This window comes from Ranitomeya imitator, chromosome 4, assembly GCF_032444005.1.
Source record: "Ranitomeya imitator isolate aRanImi1 chromosome 4, aRanImi1.pri, whole genome shotgun sequence".
Classification (NCBI taxonomy): Eukaryota; Metazoa; Chordata; class Amphibia; order Anura; family Dendrobatidae; genus Ranitomeya; species Ranitomeya imitator.
Genome location: NC_091285.1, coordinates 175016754 through 175028887, shown reverse-complemented (window position 1 = coordinate 175028887; position 12134 = coordinate 175016754).

Below are 12134 nucleotides of genomic sequence, written 5' to 3'. Positions count from 1 at the left end.
GGGGTTTGATTTACTATTTATAGCGGGTTTTTGTTTGGCAGCTGTCACACACTAAATGACGCTTTTTATTGCAAAAAATAGTTTTTGCATCACCACATTTTGAGAGCAATAATTTTTCCATATTTTGGCCCATAGTCATGTGAGGTCTTGTTTTTTGTGGGATGATTTGACATTTTGATTGGTACCATTTTTGGGCACATCACCTTTTTTTGATCGCTTTTTATTACGATGTTTGGGAGGCAGAGTGGAAAAAAAAACAGCAATTCATGAATTTATACCGTTCCGCGTTTGGTAAAATTGATAAAGCAGTTTTATTCTTCGGGTCAGTACGATTACAGCGATACCTCATTTATATCATTTTATTTAATGTTTTGGCACTTTTTATACAATAAAAACTATTTTATATAAAAATAATAATTTTTGCATCGATTTTATTCTGAGGGCTATAACTACAGGTCCTTCTCAAAAAATTAGCATATAGTGTTAAATTTCATTATTTACCATAATGTAATGATTACAATTAAACTTTCATATATTATAGATTCATTATCCACCAACTGAAATTTGTCAGGTCTTTTATTGTTTTAATACTGATGATTTTGGCATACAACTCCTGATAACCCAAAAAACCTGTCTCAATAAATTAGCATATCAAGAAAAGGTTCTCTAAACGACCTATTACCCTAATCTTCTGAATCAACTAATTAACTCTAAACACATGCAAAAGATACCTGAGGCTTTTATAAACTCCCTGCCTGGTTCATTACTCAAAACCCCCATCATGGGTAAGACTAGCGACCTGACAGATGTCAAGAAGGCCATCATTGACACCCTCAAGCAAGAGGGTAAGACCCAGAAAGAAATTTCTCAACAAATAGGCTGTTCCCAGAGTGCTGTATCAAGGCACCTCAATGGTAAGTCTGTTGGAAGGAAACAATGTGGCAGAAAACGCTGTACAACGAGAAGAGGAGACCGGACCCTGAGGAAGATTGTGGAGAAGGACCGATTCCAGACCTTGGGGAACCTGAGGAAGCAGTGGACTGAGTCTGGTGTGGAAACATCCAGAGCCACCGTGCACAGGCGTGTGCAGGAAATGGGCTACAGGTGCCGCATTCCCCAGGTAAAGCCACTTTTGAGCTACAGAGAAGCAGCACTGGACTGTTGCTAAGTGGTCCCAAGTACTTTTTCTGATGAAAGCAAATTTTGCATGTCATTCGGAAATCAAGGTGCCAGAGTCTGGAGGAAGACTGGGGAGAAGGAAATGCCAAAATGCCTGAAGTCCAGTGTCAAGTACCCACAGTCAGTGATGGTGTGGGGTGCCATGTCAGCTGCTGGTGTTGGTCCACTGTGTTTCATCAAGGGCAGGGTCAATGCAGTTAGCTATCAGGAGATTTTGGAGCACTTCATGCTTCCATCGGCTGAAATGCTTTATGGAGATGAAGATTTCATTTTTCAGCACGACCTGGCACCTGCTCACAGTGCCAAAACCACTGGTAAATGGTTTACTGACCATGGTATTACTGTGCTCAATTGGCCTGCCAACTCTCCTGACCTGAACCCCATAGAGAATCTGTGGGATATTGTGAAGAGAAAGTTGAGAGACGCAAGACCCAACACTCTGGATGAGCTTAAGGCCGCTATTGAAGCATCCTGGGCCTCCATAACATCTCAGCAGTGTCACAGGCTGATTGCCTCCATGCCACGCCGCATTGAAGCAGTCATTTCTTCAAAGGATTCCCGACCAAGTATTGAGTGCATAACTGAACATTATTATTTGATGGTTTTTTTGTTTGTTATTAAAAAACACTTTTATTTGATTGGATGGGTGAAATATGCTAATTTATTGAGACAGGTTTTTTGGGTTATCAGGAGTTGTATGCCAAAATCATCAGTATTAAAACAATAAAAGACCTGACAAATTTCAGTTGGTGGATAATGAATCTATAATATATGAAAGTTTAATTGTAATCATTACATTATGGTAAATAATGAAATTTAACACTATATGCTAATTTTTTGAGAAGGACCTGTATGTTTTTAGAGAGATAAGATGACGTTTTCAGCGGTACCATGTTTATTTATATCAGTCTTTTTGATCGCATGTTATTCCACTTTTTGTTCGGCGGTATGATGATGATTTCCTCGGTGTTTTTTTTTTTTTTTACGGTGTTCACTGAAGGGGTTAACTAGTGGAACAGTTTTACAGTTTTATAGGTCAGGTCGTTATGGACGCATTGATACTAAATGTGTACTTTTATTTTTTTTAGTTTTCCATTTACATTTTTTCTTTATTTAGGAATTATTTTAAAAATATTTTTACGTTAATTTTTTTTTTTTTTTACTTTGTTACATTGTCCCAGGATGAGACATCACTGCTCTCAGCAGGCACTGAGAAGCCACCTCCCTGCAGGACCTGGAAGGACCCCGTGGCCATCTTGGATCCGGGGGCCTGCAGGGAATAGACCCTTGGAAAAAAAGTGATCACTTCGTGTTGTTCTCAGGGTCTCAGGGAAGCACGCAGGGAGCCCCTGCGCGATGCTTCCCTATGCCACTAGAACGCTGCGATCATGTTTGATTGCAGTGTTCCGGGGGTTAATGAGTTGGGAGCGGTCCGTGACCGCTCCTGGCACATATGCCGGGTATCAGCTGTAATAATCAGATGACACCCGGCAGCGATCGGCCGCACTCCCCCCGTGAGCGCGGCTGATCACATATGACATACTATCCCGTCCATAGGAATTAGGTCCCAGGTCACATGGACGAGATAGTATGTCAGATATCAGAAAGGGGTTAAACCCTGAGTCTGTTTTCACCTTCATGATCAGGCCAAATTTTACAATTCTGAACAGTGTTACTTTGAGGTAATAACTCTGCAATGCTTCAATGTATTCCATTGATTCTGAGATTTATTTTTTTCGTGGTACATTGTACTTTAAGGTCGGAGTAAATTTAGCATGATATTTTGTGGGTGTAAATTTCGGAATGTTTGAGAAAATTTCACAAATTACAAACTTTTGTTTTTTACTTTTATGCCCTTAAAATAAATAGCTGTATCTCCCAAAATAGTTACTAAATAACATTTACCACAAGTATACTTTACATCAGCATCATTTTTTAAACAATTTTTTTTGGTAGGAAGTTAGAAGGGTTAAAAGTTAATCAGCAATTTTACATATTTCCAACAAAATTTACAAAACCAGTTTTTTTTTTTTGTTTTTTTTAGGGATCACATCACATTTGAAGTGATTTTGAGGGGCCTATATGACAGAAAACGTGACACCCATTTTAAAAACTGCGCTCCTAAAAGTGCTAAAAACAACATTCAATAAGTATATAAACCCTTTCGGTGCTTCATTGTAATTAATGAAGTGAAAATAAAGCTGTTTCCTACAACAATTTTGCAAATAGACCATAAAGTTTGTTGTGCAATTTCTTCTGAGTACACTGATGCCACATATGTGGTCAAAATTACCTTTTTGGCGCACGGCAGGGCTCGGAAGGGAAGGAGTGCTATTTGACTTTTGGAGTACAAAATTGACTGGAATAGGTAGCAGACACCATGTCACATTTGCAGAGCCCCTAATGTGTCTAAATAGTGGAAACCCTTCACAAGAGACTCCATTTTGGAAACTACACCCTTCATGGAACTTATCTAGAGGGGTGGTGAGCACCTTGACCCAACAGGGGCTTCACAGAATTTTATAATGTTGAGCTATGAAAATAAAATAAAAATCAATTTTTCCTGTAAAAATGTTGCCTCAGCCCCAAATTTTTCATTTCCACAAGGATAAGGGTATGCGCACACGTATTCTTGAGGTCTGCGGATTTGACACGCTGTTAACGGCGATAAAGGGGCAGGATGGCGTACTGGGACCCGCACCTGTCCCTGCCACTATAATGGGGCCCTGACTTTCCCTTATCTCAGGGGTACCTATAATGTTTAGGAGGCCTGAGCCGCCAGCGTATCCCTGTCTCCTGTGCAGGCCCCATCAGTGGCCCCCTCTCCCCCCCCCCCCCCAAGGGAGGTGGACTGCACCAGTGTATAAATACGACAATTAAACAGAATATGCAGACAAGGTAACTAAAATCTCAAACTCACCAAATGCTCACACAACCACAGAGGAAACACAGAGAAGGGAAGAGAAGGAAAAAACTAGGAAGGAAAACAGGTTTAACATGCAAGCAAAACAGCAGACACCAATCTCTGTAAATAAACCTCCAGGCTCCTAATACCACGCTCCTTCCCACTTCAAGCCAGGCAGCAGAACTGATCACTGACAACAGTTGTAGTCAAAGCGGAGTCTATATAGGAGCGGAGATTGCAAAAACCAAATAAGCAGAGAGACCAAGCTCTCAGTAACTTTAGTAACAAGGTTTAACTCCTGCCCTGCTGGCACAAGACAGCCAGGTCAGAATTCAGGAGAAGAGCTTCTGTTCATCGTGTGTGAACGAGGCCCAGAGCGCTGCAGTTCTCTGGAACCTCTGTCGCGGTAGCCCCGTGACAGGATTTGTGAAAACCGCAGGTAAAAGGCTCTGCGTTTTACCTGCGGAATTACTGCGGATTCCACTGCGGTTTTACACCTGCGGTTTTCTATTATGGAGCTGATGTAAAACTGCTGTGGATTCCGCACAAAGAATTGACATGCTGCGGAATGTAAACCGCTGCGTTTCCGCGTGTTTTTTCCGCAGCATGTGCACTGCGGATTGCGTTTCCCATAGGTTTACATTGTACTGTAAACGCATGGGAAACTGCTGCGAATCCGCAGCAAAATCCACAGCGTGTGATCATAGCCTTACAGAAGAAAAGGAACCATACAATTTGTTGTGCAATTTCTCCTAAGTACACAGATACCCCATATGTGGTGTAAAACTACAGATTGGGCACTTGGCAAGTCTTGGAAGGGAATTGAATTCAGGAGAGCAGTTTTGGCTGGAATAGATTGCAGATGCCATGTTACATTTGAAGAGCCCCTGACAAGCCAAACCAGCTGAATTCCCCTCAAGTGACTCAATTTTGTAAACTATATTTCTTGAGGAATTTATGTAAGCATGTAGTGATTATTTTTAGGCCTCAGGAGATTCACAGAATTGTGTAACATTGGGTTTAGTCAATGGACAAGTACTGTTTTTTCTTTCCACTAAAATTTAGCTTTGGCCTCAAGTGTTTAATTTTTATAAGGGATAATAAGAAAAAATGAACTTCAGTTTGTTGTACAATTTCTCTTCATGTGCCAATACAATACATCAAATAGGGAAATACTTTTCAGGCACAGTGCAAAGCTCCGAAGGCAAGGAGCGCCGTACTATAGTGAAGATTTTACTGTTATGATTTGCCATGGCCCTCTGAAACAGCCCCAATAAAACTATACCTCTCAATTAATTCATCTAAGGGTTGTAGCGTTTCCCCTACTTCGTGTCTTGGGGGGACACTCGCTTGGCACGGGAATAACGCATACAGGCACGGTTACTTCACATAAGCAGGTGGATTGCCCCCAGAGTAGGGCAATGGGGTACTCGGAACCGGGTCCTACGGTTCGGGGGATTTCACGGTGGCTGACCTGGTCCGTGGCCCTCAGGGGTGTCCAGTAAAAGAGTTTATATATGGGCAAGGTGCAGTAAAGAATGAGGAGACCGGTTTGCAGTCTTTTACCTTGTTTACTGAAGACTTCAGATAGTATCCTCAGCCCGGAGCGCCAGATGACAGGGCAGGCAGAGTCCGGTCGGTCTGAAGGCAATTCCACAGTCCCCTTATCCAGGTGGAAATCAGTAGCCTTCCTCAGGGTCGGACTGGCCCACCAGGATACCGGTGAAATGCCCGGGGGGCCCCGACCTAGAGAGGAGGAGGAGGAATTTAAAAAAAAAACGCGGGCCCTTTAAATCTTCGGGCGGCGCCGACCACTGTCACGACCAGGGCCCCCCCGGTGTAACTGCTGGCATCGGGCCCCCGTTGTAATACTCACCTCTCCTGGTTCCTGCGGCAGCTGCAGCGTCTTCAGCGCCCTCTGACTCTGCGACGTCTCAGGGCAGAGGGCGCGATGACATCATCACTGTGCGCTCAGCCTCTCTGTTCTGAGCATTGCAGAGTCGGAGAGGCGCTGAGTGCACCGGACCTGCGCTGGGAACGGAAGAGGTGAGGATTTTTTTTTCTTTATGTCTATTCTATGGGGGCTGTGCTGCATTACATTCTATGGGGCTGTGCTGCATTACATTCTATGGGGGCTGTGCTGAATTACATTCTATGGGGGCTGTGCTGAATTACATTCTATGGGGGCTGTGCTGCATTACATTCTATGGGGGCTGTGCTGCATTACATTCTATGGGGCTGTGCTGCATTACATTCCATGGAGGCTGTGCTGCATTACATTCTATGGGGGCTGTGCTGTATTACATTCTATGGGGTCAGGCTGTATTACATTCTATGGGGGCTGTGCTGAATTACATTCTATGGGGGCTGTGCTGCATTACATTCTATGGGGGCTGTGCTGCATTACATTCTATGGGGGCTGTGCTGTATTACATTCTATGGGGTCAGGCTGTATTACATTCTATGGGGGCTGTGCTGCATTACATTCTATGGGGGCTGTGCTGCATTACATTCTATGGGGCTGTGCTGCATTACATTCCATGGAGGCTGTGCTGTATTACATTCTATGGGGGCTGTGCTGTATTACATTCTATTGGGGCTGCGCTGCATTCCATTCCATGGGGTCAGGCTGTATTACATTCTATGGGAGCTGTGCTGCACTACATTCTATGGGGCTGTGCTGCATTACATTCTATGGGGGCTGTGCTGCATTACATTCTATGGGGGCTGCGCTGCATTACATTCTATGGGGGCTGCGCTGCATTACATTCTATGGGGCCTGTGCTGCATTACATTCTATGGGGCCTGTGCTGCATTACATTCTATGGGGCCTGTGCTGCATTACATTCTATGGGGGCTGTGCTGCATTACATTCTATGGGGGCTGCCTGCATTACATTCTATGGGGGGGGCTGTATTACATTCTATGGGGGAGGGCTGTATTATATTCTATGGAGGGGCTACATTATATTCTATGGGGGCTACATTATGCTCTATCAGGGGGCTACCATATATTATATATGCAGGGGCTGCATTATACTATATGAGGGGGCTGCATTATATTCTCTGGGGGTTACATTATACTCGGGGGCTGCAATATATTCTGTGGGGTGGCTGCATTATACTCTGGCGTGGTATGATTATACTATATGTTGGGTGCATTATATTGTATCGAGGACTATGGGGAATACATTATACTATATGAAGAACTATGGGTGCACTATACTATGTGAAGTGAATTATAATGCATGGATGATGGAGGACTATGTGATTGACCATAACACTGTATGGAGGACTATGAGGTGCCCATAATACTGTATGGCGCACTGTGTGGTGCCTATATTTTGTACTATATCTGTTTTTTTATCTGTGCATCAGGAATCGTGGCATGTGCTAAAGGGGCCCATGAAAACCTGGAGCTGACCCTGGCGACAACGCACATCAAGATGAATACCGGCTGCTACTGTGACAGGGCGCGCTGCTCTGTTACAGGCCATGTGTTGAAGTCACATAGAAGTTTTGTTAAATGACTTCTGCAGCCTTTGATAGGCCGGCGGCCTTTCTATGTTACTGCTATGTGACATCAGCGCGCGGCCTGTCACAGAGCAGAGCGCCCTGTCACAGCTGCAGTCGGCAGCCATTGTAACGACCACGCCGAATATGAAGCCAAAAGAGGATGCCGGGGAGCGCAAGAAGGTGAGAAGAATCCCCCCCCCCCCCCCCTCTGTAGTTGGGCAAGGTAGTGGCCATAGGGACGGACATAGGGGCCCAGGGAGGGTACATTAAATAAAGGGTCCTAGGACGAGGACATTATTACTGGAAGGGGCCTAGGATAGGGACCTTATTAAGATGGACATTGGGGTCCAAGATGGAGACATTAAATAAAGGGGCCAAGGATCTGGCACCTTATTAAATACATGGGTGACATAATTACTGTATTCAGGTCAGGATGAGGAACATACATTATTGGATTACGGTGGGAAATGGGGACATAATTGCTGTAGGGGCCAATCAGGGGACATTATTACTGCTGTAATTTACTTTTGATCTTACTGTCTTCCATGGAGAGAACAAAAGGGTCTTGCTACTGAGCAGGGTGGCACTATGTCTTTTTTTTTTTCTAAATCTGACATAGTATAGAAGTCGAGGAAAATAGTGGGGAATGTGCTCTGGAAGCGATCAGCTATAGCTAACTGTGTTATTTTCTGCAGAGACGAGTCTTTGCTGGAAGAAGTAATGGCATTGGATGGTCTGCATTGGATGAAGAAAAAAGACCTCCACTACAGATGTCACCGGTGAGTCAGTGTGTTGCTTGTACACTTACACTATATACTGTGTACAGAGCTCTTTTTTGTATAATGTCACTGGTGATCACTGTATTATGTGTACACTGACACTATATACAGAGCTCCTGTGTGTACTGTTACTGGTGGTCACTGTATTACCCGTACACTATACAATATATACAGAGCTCCTGTGTATAATGTCACTGGTGATCACTGTATTACCTGTACACTGACACTATATACAGAGGTACTGTGTACATTGTGACTGGTGGTAATAACCGTGTTGTTAGTATTGTGGTTTGTATTCATAATCAATATTGTAGTATTCGGGTACTATGTGTTGGTAGTTTGTGGTCTGGTCACGGCTTGGCAGTATTTCTCTTTGTATGTGGTATCATTTGGTCCCTATATGCTGGTAATATTTATTTTTATTTATTTTTACTCATTTATATAGCGCTATTAATTTCACAGCGCTTTACAGACATTATTGCTACTGTCCACGATGGGGCTCACAATCTAGATTCCCTAGCAGTATGTCTTTGTAAATGTGGGAGGAAACCAGAGACTCCAGGGAAACTCACGTAAACACGGGGATAACATACAAACTCATTGCAGATGTTGTCCTTGGTGGGATTTGAACCCAGGACTCCAGCGCTGCAAGGCTGCAGTGCTAACCTCTGAACCGTGCTGCCCTAATATGTCATAATATTCGGTCACTGAGTGGTGGTAATATGTGATCTGTTCACGGTGTGGTGGTATTTGTCCCTTGTATGTAGTATTATTCGGGCCCTATGTGGTCTGGTCATGGTGTGGTGGTATTACTTCTTGTATGTGGTAATATTGGTCTTGGTATAGTGGATTGTGTTGTGTATGGTGGTCATTTGTTCTCTCTGATGTTAATTGGGAGAAGATTCTTCATTTCCATTAGAGTTTTAGGGTATGTGCACACGTCCGGATTTTTAGCGTTTTTTTTGCGGAATTTCCCTATAAAAACGCTATAAAATCGCTAAAAAAACGCAAACATTATGCATCCTATCATTTAAAAATCATTTATCATTTCGCAAAAAAAACGAGCATGTTCATTATTTTTGCGGATTTTTTGCGGATTTCCCATTAAATTGGAGTGTCCGGAAAAAAACGCAAAAAATCCGCAAAAAAAAGGCGACAAACGCACAAAAACCTCATGCGGATTTCTGGCAGAAATCTCCGGATTTTGTCAGGAAAAAATCCGGACGTGTGCACATTCCCTTAAAGGGAGGGTGCCGTGATTTTAGTTTTTGTATTAATAATTATTGATTATATAATCAATTATTTTTAATACAAAAGTAAATGTACTACTTTAATACTTTTTTATTTATTCATTTTTACTTTTGCCACTGGAGGCCGCCATTTTCATTAGTGTGGGTGTAAGTGTCTGGGCACGACACTTGCACACCTCACTTACGGCAGCCATGGGCATAGGAGCCAACAGTCGGGCTCTGACCGCTTCTCCTGCCTCTCAGCTGTGACTTGGGCACGCCCCCTGGGCTGCTACGTCACAGCTGTGAGAGGAGATCGCGGCCATTTTGTTTTTTCCCTCTGTCATCGCACACACAGCTCAGTGTGTACGATCATAGCAGGAGCTGCCAGGGAGAAGCTGCTGCTGGGAGCGAGGTCCGGGGTGAGTATCTGCAGCCAGGAGCTGTGATTGCAGCCTGTACTTGGTATTACAGTACAGGCTGCAATCACTGCTCACTGCCGACCTGTTCAGAGCAGAGCAGGGAGATCGTCACACTGCTCTGCCCTGAACATGAGTCAGCACTTCCTGGAAGAGGACTGAAGGTAAGTACAGAGTTTTTATTTTCTTATGCATCTACCACTGCTACCAGCCCCTATATACCACTGCTACCAGCCCTTATATACCACTGCTACCTGCTCCTATATACCACTGCTACCAGCCCCTATATACCACTGCTACCAGCCCTTATATACCACTGCTACCTGCTCCTATATACCACTGCTACTAGCCCCTATATACCACTGCTACCTGTCCCTATATACCACTGCTACCTGCTCCTATATATCACTGCTACCTGCCCCTATATACCACTGCTACCTGCCCCTATATACCACTGCTACCTGCCCCTATATACCACTGCTACTAGCCCCTATATACCACTGCTACTAGCCCCTATATACCACTGCTACCTGCCCCTATATACCACTGCTACTAGCCCCTATATACCACTGCTACTAGCCCCTATATACCACTGCTACCTGCCCCTATATACCACTGCTACCAGCCCTTATATACCACTGCTACCTGCCCCTATATACCACTGCTACCAGCCCCTATATACCACTGCTACCTGCCCCTATATACCACTGCTACTAGCCCCTATATACCACTGCTACTAGCCCCTATATACCACTGCTACCAGCCCTTATATACCACTGCTACCTGCCCCTATATACCACTGCTACCAGCCACTATATACCACTGCTACCAGCCACTATATACCACTGCTACCAGCCACTATATACCACTGCTACCAGCCCTTATATACCACTGCTACCTGCTCCTATATACCACTGCAACTAGCCCCTATATACCACTGCTACCTGCCCCTATATACCACTGCTACCAGCCCCTATATACCACTGCTACTAGCCCCTATATACCACTGCTACTAGCCACTATATACCACTGCTACCAGCCACTATATACCACTGCTACCTGCCCCTATATACCACTGCTACTAGCCTCTATATACCACTGCTACTAGCCACTATATACCACTGCTACCAGCCACTATATACCACTGCTACCTGCCCCTATCTACCACTGCTACTAGCCCCTATATACCACTGCTACCTGCTCCTATATACCACTGCTACTAGCCCCTATATACCACTGCTACTAGCCACTATATACCACTGCTACCAGCCACTATATACCACTGCTACCTGCCCCTATATACCACTGCTACTAGCCCCTATATACCACTGCTACCTGCCCCTATATACCACTGCTACCAGCCCCTATATACCACTGCTACTAGCCCCTATATACCACTGCTACCTGCCCCTATATACCACTGCTACCTGCCCCTATATACCACTGCTACCTGCCCCTATATACCACTGCTACCTGCCCCTATATACCACTGCTACCTGCCCCTATATACCACTGCTACCTGCTCCTATATACCACTGCTACCTGCTCCTATATACCACTGCTACCTGCTCCTATATACCACTGCTACCTGCTCCTATATACCACTGCTACCTGCCCCTATATACCACTGCTACCTGCCCCTATATACCACTGCTACCTGCTCCTATATACCACTGCTACCAGCCCCTATATACCACTGCTACCAGCCCCTATATACCACTGCTACCTGCCCCTATATACCACTGCTACCTGCTTCTATATACCACCTACCACTGCTATCTGCCCCTATATACCACCTACCACTGCTACCAGCCTCTATATACCACCTACCACCGCTACCTGCCTCTGTATACCACCGCTACCTGCCTCTGTATAGCACCGCCACCTGCCTCTGTATACCACCTACCACTGCTGCCTGCCTCTATATACCATCTACCACTGCTACCTCTGTCCTGTGTAGCTAATCTAGTCCTGTGTAGCTAATCCTGTCCTGTGTACAGTATCACACAAGATAGGATTAGATACACGGCGCAGCACAGTATCACACAGGACAGGATTAGATACACGGCTCAGCAGTCAGTATCTAATCCTCTCCTATGCACTACTCT